Source organism: Embiotoca jacksoni, unplaced genomic scaffold (assembly GCF_022577435.1).
Source record: "Embiotoca jacksoni isolate LCO1_2020_lvr unplaced genomic scaffold, fEmbJac1.0.p SCAF_53, whole genome shotgun sequence".
Lineage (NCBI taxonomy): Eukaryota > Metazoa > Chordata > Actinopteri > Embiotocidae > Embiotoca > Embiotoca jacksoni.
This window is the reverse complement of record NW_027185407.1, coordinates 1,445,548-1,458,141: the sequence shown is the minus strand read 5'-3', so window position 1 is coordinate 1,458,141 and position 12,594 is coordinate 1,445,548.

Genomic DNA, 12,594 nt, shown 5'->3' with positions numbered 1-12,594 from the left:
TGGTTCTCTGACTGAATCCTGAGAACGTGTGACATCATCATCAACAACTAAAGAGCAGAAGTACATTAACACACAAATTAAGTAAACGTATCAAGAACAGCAGCAATTTTAAAAACTTGAAACGATTTAATACTTTTGAATGATTTCCAAAACACCAAAGCTGTTCACATGCAATATTTCTTTTATAGAAGAACATGCAAAGAGGAACATTAAAACTGACAAACCAAAAAAATTTTTAAAAATTTAAAAAATAAATGCAACTTGTGTTTACATGAAAGAGTTCATCAAGTGTAATTTCTTCCATCCATCGACAAGTCACTATTTATGGAAACGACTCCTTTGGAAGAGGTTTGGCAGCGAGGCGAAGCGTTTGTGTGTTTTATCGTTCTGCGACTGCCAGTTGTTCAGAGACGTCTTCGGCGTTTCGTTACCGAACCGTCTTTGGTAGTTTCTGAAAGCGAGCACAGATCCCGAGTCATGTATTTTGTGTCCGTCCAACACACCTGTCTGAGGACAGTTTCAAAGTCCCACTTCCACCTCGTTGAGATAGAAACGGACCGCGGAGGACGTACCTGCGCGTGAAGTCCGACGGATGCTGCCACGACCCCGACTCATCCGACCGGTCGGCCACGCGGCTCATCAGGCTCTGCAGCTCACACATGACCCCTGCAGGAGACACACGTCACATTAAAGTCTGTCCCCGTGTGGTTTCTCTGTGTTCAGGTTAAACACTTTATTTATCCCTCTCGTAGCAAATCATGGGAAGCACATTCAATAATTAGCAGACGGTACAACAATAAACCAAAAATAATGATGCAAAAAAGAGCAGAAATGACATGAAATGATACTAAAACTGTAAATGACTCGTGGGCACTTGGTTCCTACCCTGATCTGCTCCTCGTTTCTCACACGTGTGTCTGGACACCAACTGCACATAATTGCGTTTTTCTACTTCCCAGTTGAAGTCGCTCAGGCGCCTGAAAAAGACACTGAACTATGTTTGACCACAGCGAGACACGTTCAGTTTCACACAATAATCTATCAACACAACGAGAGCAAAACACTGCTGGTGAATAAATCCCTCCAAACACTGATGACACAGAAAGACACAGGAAGAAATAAGAGACGGTCCCACTGCTCCCTCTGGTGGTGACAGCGGTCATGACAGTACCTGTGAGTCCGGGCTCTGCTGCCGGGTCGGACCGCCTCACAGATGGTGGTTTGCTGGCCGAGCTCCACCACTTTGGACTTCACCTTGAAAAAAGCACAGAGGTTGTTTATGTGAAAATGTGATGAGGCGGCGCAGGTGAGGCAGCTTACCTGTACTCGGAGAGGTAACGTAGCCTCAAAGCTGCTGTCCAAAGTGAGGTCCTCTCCCCCCGCTGCGGCCGGTCGGTCGTGGACGGGCTCCGTCACACCTTCCTGCACCTTCTTACCGGAGGCATCTTTCTTCATTGAGACACCGTGACACATAGACGACTCCAGTACGGGAGCACCGATGTCCCACAGCTCCTCAACGTCGCCTTCCAAACTCTCCACGGCGAAGGACACGGGAGGTCCGCCGGCAGCGGGACACGAGTCGTCCACGGTGAAAGAACAGCACCGTGCAGCTTGTTCACGACACCGCGGCTCTGGTGAACCTTCAGGGTGAGTCTCAGTCTCCGGCTGCTCGGACTCACCTGTCCTGAGCAGGGAGCTGGACTCAGGTGTCCCGAGCAGGGAGCTGGACTCAGGTGTCCCGAGCAGGGAGCTGGACTCACCTGTCCCGAGCAGGGAGCTGGACTCACCTGTCCTGAGCAGGGAGCTGGACTCAGGTGTCAGCTGGCAGGTTGCAGACTGAGGGGAGCTCGTTCCAGTTTGATCTTCATGGACGGAGGTCGTGGAGATGTACCCTTTATCCTCCTCCACATCGAGACACGCTTCGTTCTTCAGCTCCTGTCGTCCGGCGCCTCTTTCCTCCCCCTGCGGTCCACCGGGGCCGTCGGTACCGTCTGGACGACCCGCAGCAGGACCGCCGCCGGACGGTTTGAGGCCCAGGATGTCGTCAACATTGCAGTCGAAGGCCAGCGCAGCATTTAAAACGGCCCCCTCGCATCTCAAACTGTATCGTCCAGGCTCCTCGTCCCCCCGTGGACCTGCTGGGGACCGGCGCTGGACATGATCCAAGGGAGGCCGAGAGCTTTCCTCTTTGATACCTGACACTGAAACCTGTCGAGTAGGAGGGCTGCAGTAGTCCATGCAACACCCAAGGTCGGGGGACGAAGCTTTGGGACTGAAGGGCTTTTTTAATGGAGGCTTGTGACAATCTTCAAAACTACAAACATCCAATTTCCTTTTATTTGAGCGGTTACTAAGTACCTCAATTTTAAAATTAATAAATGGATTAGAAAAGTGTCCCAGGTGAGGAAGAGTGGTCTCCTGGTCCGAAACGATCCATCTCGAATAGATGGAAAGAGGTTTCAAGTGAGTGAATTTGGGGGGATTGAGTCCCCTCATGTTCATCAAGTGTGGTTTTCTATCCATGTCTGTTAAAACAAGAAAAGGAAATTATCCCCAGTGACACTCTGATTTCTGTTGTTTGTGCCAAATCAAATAGAAAATGTTGTTTTTGATGTTTATTTACTCTGAGCTGTACGAGCCGCGTCACCCTCGTCCTCGATGTCAAAGTGAAATATCTGAAACAGAGAAAACAAGCAGCAAGAACAGAGTCATCTTCTTGTCTGTTAACAAAGACAATAACTTCACTGCTGCTCCAAAAAACTGTCCGATAGAATACTGAGGCGGAAAAAATGATATGTATATTATATCTAGTGAAAAGTTCTCCTTCAAAAGTGAACATGGTCATTTTGGGGTCGATCATCACTTTTGTACAGATCATGAACCAGAAGTCAACTTAAACTTGATCCCAATGACGTCATACTTCACAATCAGTGGTGTGGCTCAGGTGTGCTTAAATCCCAGAGAAGTTTATATTAAATATAAAAAATAAAAAAAAAAACTACAAATAGTAAAGACACAAAATGTCGGGTTGATTTCAAAGAAACAGTTGTTTTAAGGCATGGTGACGTCACCGTCTTAAAACAAAACTCCAGTGATTGACACGATAGTTTTTTTAATAAATACTTTAAGTACACACAGAACTGCAGTACTACTCAGTCTGGATGAATTTATAAACTTCCAGGTGAACTTGTGCAGTTTCTCGTCTTAAATCTTTGCGCAAATTAAAGCTACAAGTTTGCGGCTAACGTTAGCGGAAGACGACAGATGTGATCCGCTGGATGGAAAACAAACTTTGAGAGGAAAATGTGTTTTCTTTCATCAGCGGGATGAAAACAAACTTATTATAACAGCGAATACTCGCGCGCGCATTGAGCTAACATCCTTCAGACTCAGCTGCGAACTTGTGTGACGTCATTAATACTTTACAAAAGGTGAAGTTTAATGTTTGAGTTCAGATGATGTTCAGAGGAAATAACAGACGGTCACGGTGCTAATGTCGAACTACACTCACCTGCCTGCACGTGAAGACTCCACCTGCAGCCCTTCTCGTTCCTCGGTCACGCGCGCGCACAGGTGCTTAACACGAGAACGAGCACGTGAAGGTTGAAGTGGGAGGCGGCGCCGGTGACGTGAACCCTTCAGCTGCACTATGATCACATCCAGATGTCTTAGTCACGTGTGAATGTACAGCTGTCAGTCATCGTTGTGCTGCTCAGTGCTGGAAGAAACATTCAGGTCCTTTACTTAAGTACAAGTACGAATACCACACTGAAAAAAAATACTGCAGTACAAGTTAAGGTCCTGTATTCAATACTTTATGGAAGTACATTTACATATTATAATCTAAAAGTAATATCAAAAGTTAAAGTAGCTACACACTATGTCTGTCAGTGCTTTAAGTATATATATGCTGTTTTGAATTAATATTACTGCAGTATTCGAGTGTATTTTATTGCATTAGTTTTTTGCTTTTGCTCATTGAAACACATTTTTATAGTGCTGGTTAGTTTGAGCTCCAGTCATGTGTCATATTCCATATCATGATGTTTGTTTCATTTCTGTTTTGTAAAAACCACATATCTCTTAAAGGTCAACAAGCTCGGAAATCCAGTCCTCTTTTTTTAGCTTCAACTGGGTTTTAAAAGAATTTCATACAGCTTAAAGATGAAAATAATTTTCTAAACTCAGGGGAACTTTTAATCATTCAGTTTATCTGAAAAATTCAAATTACAAAATCTCCGTAGATGCGCGGTTTTCACTAGACGGCAGGGTTATGAAAAACTGTGATCGTAAAAGGGACTAAAGCTGTTCGGAAAATGTAGTGCAGTAAAATGTTTGAGATAGAAGTCGACGTTCACATATGAAAATCCTCAAACAGGTAACAAGGCTCGGCCAGACGATCGCTCATCTTCAGAGTTTGTGTTTGGTTTCACCAGGCAACGAGATAAAAACAATTACCTTGAATATTTCAACTTTATTTCCGCACCTGAGTAAATGTACTTAGTTACATTTCACCACCGCTGCTGAAGTTATAAAGGCACAAACTGACCTGGAAACAAAAATGCAAATAAGGTTTACTTCAGAAACCTGAACTGATTTCTGCTGTTTACACTTTGATCAGGTACGTGTGCTCTTTGAGGTTGAAGGATCCGAACTGTAATTCATGTGCTTCACATTGAAGGTTGAGTTTGAGTTTTGCATTTGGTGTATTCTGACGCGAGATGAAATAAAATATATAAAATAACTTTAACTTTAGTAGTTATTGAGGCAGTGGCGTTACAAATAAAGATCACACAACTGTACGTTTTCACTGAATTCTATCTAACTTCATGAGTTTTATTAAAGTCAAATGCAACAATATAATCACCTCAATCCTCAGGTGCAGCTCAACATTAAGTAAGTTACATATTATTAAAATATGTAAAATGATGACACAGGTCATCTACATTTAAACTCAAATAAAAACAAAACGTTGTCAGAAAAATCTAAATTCTGCAGGTGAACTCTACATCATCATAACAACCTTTAACACGGCTCCTGGGAAGACATGAATGCAGCAACATTTCCAAGGAACTGAACATGAGTGTGTATTGAAGTCAGGATATTTGCCGGAGATTCAAAGCCATAATTAAGTCTGGAATAATTGTATTACTCCTTCAGGAACAATTGTTCACCATCTAAAGTCATTAAATGGAGTTATTAGTTATTAAATGGATGTGAAAACTTTTTTTTAAATGATGAAACTTCACCTTTCGGTCACAAGCGATCAACCAGGAATGTACAGAGGACGGTGGATGTCGCTGTCATCATCAGGACCAAAATCTGTTCTCCTCTTTTCTATTGTGGCATTAAAATGCATTATTAGCAGACGGATTACTGGAATTTGTAACAATGTCAAATTTCCTCACATTACTGATGTGTGTTGTGTGCAAAAATAGTTTCTGCACTAAAGAATTTCTCCTGAATGATGACGACGAGCCAAAGACCAAAGTCACACATGTTCTGAGGTGTTTCAATCATGAATCCACAAAACAAAAACAAAAAAAGGTATTTAAATCAACTATAAAACCAGTTAACTTCAGGGAACATGTTTCTCCAAACGGCAGAGGACAGAAACGGTGAAAGCACCAAGCTGGCTTCTTCCCTCAGAGAAGCATTAACGGTCCACTGCCAGCAGGGGGCGGTGTTTTCTCTCACATCCAACAAACAAACAGCAAAAACATTCACGAGGTATATTTATAACAATAAATATGAATATGTTTTCAAGTGTGTGTATCACACACATATACATACACACAAGCACATACGTAAGTGCTCCATCCATCAGTCCTGATTCATGGACACGGACTCTTTTTAAAGACTTCTGGCACCGAAGCGAAGCGCTGGCAATTCTTTAAATTCTTTTTCTGCCAGTCGTTCAGTGAAATCTTCGGCGTTTCGTTACCGAACCGTCTTTGGTAGTTTCTGAAAGCGAGCACAGATCCCGAGTCATGTATTTTGTGTCCGTCCAACACACCTGTCTGAGGACAGTTTCAAAGTCCCACTTCCACCTCGTTGAGATAGAAACGGACCGCGGAGGACGTACCTGCGCGTGAAGTCCGACGGATGCTGCCACGACCCCGACTCACCCGACCGGTCGGCCACGCGGCTCATCAGGCTCTGCAGCTCACACATGACCCCTGCAGGAGACACACATGTCTTTTAAAATCAGATTTTAAAGTTAATATTTACATTGATAACAAAAAATGGAGACATGCCCTTCAAAAACTACAAGACTGTGAGACGACAAAACGAAGGAAACACAAACCACTGTTTTAAAATAAAAAGATCACGATGCAGACGTCAGGTGAAGTCATGCAGCCCGACATACAAACACATTCTCACGTTAGTGATCAAAGCACGTCATTATAACAAAACGCCCCATTAAAGTCTGTCCCAGTGGGGTTCTATGTGTTTCTTGTAGAGTTCAGTTTCCAATCAATCAATCCAAGACTTTATTGATCGCTCGTGGCAAATCGTGGCACGTGGAAACAACAACACGTTCAATCATAAGCAGACGGTACAACAATAAATATAATCTAACGATGTTGAAACGGCAAGTAAGAGTGGAAATGACATAAAATAATACAAAAAATGGAAATGCTTTGGAGGCCAGGGGGTTTTCCACCCGTCGTAGGGACACTCGGTTCCTACCCTGATCCGCTGCTCGCTTCTCACACATGTGGCTCGACACCATGTGGATATAATTGCGTTTTTCTCCTTCCCAGTCCACGTCGTCGTTAGAAATCAGGGACCTAAAAAAAACGTAACTATGTTTAACAACAGAGACAATAATTATATAATAAATATATTGAGAGCAAACAGAGAGAAAAGGAGAACGGAAACACAGATAAAGGAAGACCGGACATATCAAGGACAGACACAGTGGCTCTAAAAACCATGGTTCATCTTGCGTGAGCTGGGCCATATGACCCCCCCACCCCCCCTCTACCTGGCACCGCTGCGGGCCGGTACTGCCTGCTGGCCGGGAACCACCACTTTGGATTTCACCTTGAAAAAAAGCACAGAGTTTGTTTACGTGAACGTTATGAACACCCAATGAGCTCAGGAAACAAACAAACAAACATGCAGGTGTGTAGAAGCAGCAGATTCCTGATGAGGCAGCACAGGTGAGGCAGCTTACCTGTATTTGGAGAGGTGATGGAGGTTCACAGCTGGCTTCCAAAGTGGGGTCCTCTCCCCCCGGTGAGGCCGGCCGGTCAAGGACGGGCCCCGTCACACTTTCCTGCACCTTCTTTGACACCCGCCAGCTCCCGCAGGCAGGATTTACCCTCATCGTGACACTGTGACACACAGATGATTAACGTACCGGAGCAGCGATATGTCACACCTCTTCAACGCCAGGACACGGGCTCTGACGGTGGTCCGCTTACACCGTCCAGCTCGACCACGACACCGCGGCTCCGATGAACCGTCGGGATGACGCTCAGTGTCCGGCTGCTCGCCTGTCCTGTCCCGAGCAGGGAGCTGGAGTCAGACCGAGCTGTTGGACTGGATGGCTTCACACCTGCACCGTGCAGATCTACTCAAACCCAGAGATTTAAATTAAATATAAAGAACGATATCAGATCGTTTCTACAAAAAAAAATCACAATTGCTAAAGACACCAAATGTGAAGGTGATTTAAAAGAAAGTAATTTGTCTGTGTAAAGTTGAGGTAACGAGAATGATGTCGTCATGGTTTTAAAACAAAACAGTGATTGAGAGGATACGTTTGTATAAATACAACATACAGAACTGCATTTATACACAGTGTGAATATCACCAGGAATCAGAGACACTGGAGCACCATTTATTCTCAACAAAGTCTGAGGTTTAAATTGTGCTTTTCCGTTTACAATTAGTAAAATCTCAGGTTTGTGTCTGACGTCAGCGAAAGCCATTAAATAATTGGGAATGAAGAAACTTTTAGTTGCTATTAGGCTGTGCGTATTTTTATATCACCTGTAAGATGGAGGCCGGAAATCAACTTCATTACACAGTTAAAGAGGTTTTGAACAGGAGGAAACCTCGCGCGCATTTAGCTAACGAGAGCGAGCAGCTGTCACTTTCTGTCAACGTGTTTGACGTCATCGATACTTCACGAAGAGTGAAGTTGAATCTGAGTCCACGTGAGATGCTGCCAGCCAAACCAGCAGACCGCCACGGTCCTCGTGTCAACATAGTCTCACCTGTTGTTGAACATCAACCAGAGGCGCGAGCAGCTGTTCTGCGAGGCTTCCTTCTCTTCTCGCGCTCACGCGCACAGGTGCTTGAAGCGACGACGAGCACATCAAAGGAGGGGGGCGCCGGTCACGTGCACATTTCCAGCTGCATTATGACCGAGTTCACAGGGTGAATTAAAGGACTGTACTGGCTCTACTTTATTTGTATTACTGCAGTTACAAAAGAACAAACGGACCTGGACGTTTATCTGAGGTTGAGTTGACTGATAAAGTGTTTTATGAAAGGAAACTTCCTATAAAGAGCTGTTCCAGTGTGGTTCTGGGTTTCCTTCAGAGCTCAGATTACAATCAATCAACCAACAGAATACTTTATTTATCTGTCAAGTGGTGAGTTTAACTAACTTCAGAATAGATTTTTTTTTTTTTGACGCTGTCATAATCTTTTACCAATATTTTACATTCTCTGTCAGAATCCGGGAACCTGTCGGGCCGGTTTTCTCACCCGGGCCGAAGCAAACGTGGCGTCTCAGTCCAAAATACAGTACTACAGAAATAACACAACGCTTTATGGACCCACAGGGAGAAAACATTCAGGTGATTCAGGAGCACAAGACACAGATCACAGGGGGAAGATGAAAAGACAATATGCAACAAAAAAGAGAAAAATATAGTTCACTTCTGTCCACAAATGTAATTCCGTGACCAAACTTTGCCGAGCGAAAGAATTTGTGACTGAACCGAGAAAAAACAACGTCAGTATGATGCTGTATGGTATTTACACCTTGTACGTTCAAGTTAATATCACAGAAACAAATAAAACATATTTCTATTTTAAACCAAACTACAACTTTTTCTCCTTCAGCAGAATATTCCAGCAATGTTTTCCTCCCTGCAGGATGTTCAGGTCATTTTCACAATAGAAGTTCCTCACAAGCAGATATCGTTTTAGAGGAAACCTGCCTCAGTTCTCCAGAAACGGAGATTTCCCTTCTGAGAAGCTTCAGCATGAAGGTCACCAAACAGTCTTTAAAGGTCAACAGATGTCTCCTCTCCACGACCTCCTCAGTCAGATTACCTCTCAGGTGTTTTACAATTACTGTCATACGTTGATGATGAAGCCAGCAAGTTCAGCGGCCTCAATGTTTGAACTATAAGAATTCACAATAATTCTTATAATTAATAATAAATAGTTGAAGTGATTTGACCGTTTTTAGAGCAACAAAACATTCAGAACACCAGAAATGAGGTGAAACTATCTGAAAGTATTCAGTCTTGTTGAAGACACAAAGCTTTGGATGAAGTTTCTCTCAAAAATGGTAAAAAAAAAAAAAGGGACGAAACAGAACATGTGAGTCCAAATACATGAACACATTCCTGAGATGAAGAGATCCACTATGAAACATGAACACAAGAGTGAAGGTCAGGCTGCAAACTGGATGAGAGAGAGAGAGAGAGAGAGCATGCATTCTTTAATGATGACGTGTTAATTTATGGTTGCAGTGACTTCCTACTCATTGTTATTGGCTGAGCCCTCTCACCCCACAAAGCAGTCACACCACTTTCCTCCTGAGAATGTGTTCATGACCCAGTGAACCTGCCTGGAGTTTAAATGTCTACCTGGAAGCCACATGGCTGCTGTCTGCAGGTACATGAAATGTAGTTTATTTATTTACAGTAATACACTAGAAGAGATTTTCAGGTATCTCCTTTCAGCAGGGAGAGATTGGAGCATTAAGTTTTAGTGAAGGAGCTGACACTGGCAGAGAGATGCAGCGAAGTGTCAGTGACTCACTTCCCTCATATCTCACCCCATGGGAATTCCCCCCCCCCCCCCCCGATCCTCCCTCCCTGCAGATCCTCCCTCCCTGCCCGTCAACCTGCTGAAAAAAATCACCAGATAACAAAACACAAACATTGAGCTTTAGAAAACGACACCTGCAGTATTACATTTGAAAAAAATAAAGATATACACAACTCTTGTTTTGAGAGATATTTTAATGGACAGTAAAATGAATAAACAGAAAAACAGCTGAAACAGGAGGCTGATACAGAAAATAGTGCACATGATTTGATTCCTGATGTGAAGTTCTCATTTCATAAAGCAGACAGAGTCCAACTGAAGGACTAATGCTTTGTAATTTAACTATAAAAGGCATACAGGGACTGGACTGTAATGTAATCTAACACAACAGCTTTCACTAAGTAGAACAAGCTACTGGATAGTCGAGTCCGACTCATATCGGCCAATTTCATCCGCACATTTTGACCCTTTCACATATATTGATATCAACATGTGTTGGCTGATGAGCTCTGATATAAAAAGTCAATTGATCAATATCAGAAATTGATATGGGTATCAGCACGAAGAGTCCAGTATCAAACTACTGGATAGATTTACATTGAACACATGTTATTTCATTCAAACCCTCTAAAATAATGTCTTAAATATGTATAAATAATCTAATAAAATAGTAACATTATAACATATTTATAGCATATTTAATAATAAATATATTTATATAATATATATTCAGATAAATATTATTATTTTTATTATCATATCTAATATGTTGTACTGCTACAGGACACTGAAAGGGCACCTGGTGCTGCATTACGAGTCTCGTAGCTTCCACAGCTGTGATTCACGTTAACACCGGTACGGGGGTCCTAACTGGACCTGGGGGGTCTTAACTGGACCTGGGGGGGTCCTAACTGGACCTGGGGGGTCTTAACTGGACCTGGAGGGGGTCCTAACTGGACCTGGAGGGGTCTTAACTGGACCTGGAGGGGGTCCTAACTGGACCTGGAGGGGTCTTAACTGGACCTGGGGGGGACTTAACTGGACCTGGAGGGGGTCCTCAAAGTGCATGCACTGGTGCAGCAGAGTCTGTCAGCTCGGCGGCCTCAAAGAAATATTCATGTGAGCAACGACACGTCACATCTAATCAGCTGTGGCGTCATAATGAAGGCTGACGGGCAAAATACTGAGGAGACATTCTGCTTCAAACACTGAAACTCTTCTCACTAAACATGACTGATAAAAGGTCGTATGTGGCCACGGGAAGACATTCATTATTTTCAGTGAGAATCTGGCATGTTGACTCTTACATCCAGTGATATGTTCTGTGTAGGAATATAAATAAGGGAAACATTAAGCTTATATTGATAAGTGATAAGGCACCTGAGGTTTAAACTAAAAAAAAATCACTATAGAAATATTTCAACATGTGCATGATTATCTGGAAACAGACAAAGAAATAAAGTGCAGCTTTAGATAATATAGAAAGCAAAGAAACATGTAACAGTGAATACCTGGAATGTTTTGATGCTGACATGAGGTCAGTGGTGTTTGAGAGGCAGTGTGGATGAAATCAAACTAATTAAGATCTCATTGGCTACGGTGTCAGCGACTAACCCAATAACTTTGGAATATCATAATCCAAACTGTGACGTGACAAAACAGAAGAGAATGGATTCAGGAGGGAAACAGGAATAGTGTTTCCTATAGAAAGGCCCACCACACTGATTTTGGAGAAATGAATGATAGCACGTCGCTGCTACGATAGAGAATATAAAGTACAGTACTGAGACACTGGTCTAACTAAACTAACATTTAGATGCTCCGTGATAATGAAACCATGACCCTCCACCAGCAACTCAAACAGGGAGAAAAAGGTTAAAAGATCATCTTTCTACAATCCCCCCCCCTCCTCCTCATCAGCTGGTTTCAGGTCAGCCTTCTTCACTGAAGTGTAAAAGTATTTCTTCGGACTCCAGCTGAACCTCCTAGTAATGATGAGAGCAGGATTTAAAACATTAGATGAGGGCTGTGAGCGTCGTGGTGTGTGCTGATGAAATGACAACTATACCTGAGATTATCTCTGTATTTGTAGCACAGGACTCCAACCAGAAACACCAGAATCAATATGGCAGCAACAACAACCCAGATGATGATCTCTGAAAACAGAGTTGGACACCTCAGATAGCTCATCTTTGTTCTAATAACATCATAATTAAAAGCAACAACAACAACAACAACAACAAAAGGCCTTTTCTGGACAATATGAATAGAAGTGATAATTGAGTGATCCGTGCAGCCCTCTCATACAGTCGGCCTGTTTTCATTCCCACGGCTTCAAATGCTTCCAGGTCATGTGACGTGTGGAGAGAGTGACACAGTGAGGAGGTCACACAGGACGTTCACCTTTTGAACCCAAACCCTGATCATTTCCTCGCCCTCACAGACGGTGTGACGCTGCTCCACTAACCACATGAGAAGGTCAGGAAGCAACATGGACTTCTCCAATTGATGAATGAAATTGATGAATGAGTTGGGTTTGGTATGTTAACCCCGCTGACTGCTGGGGAG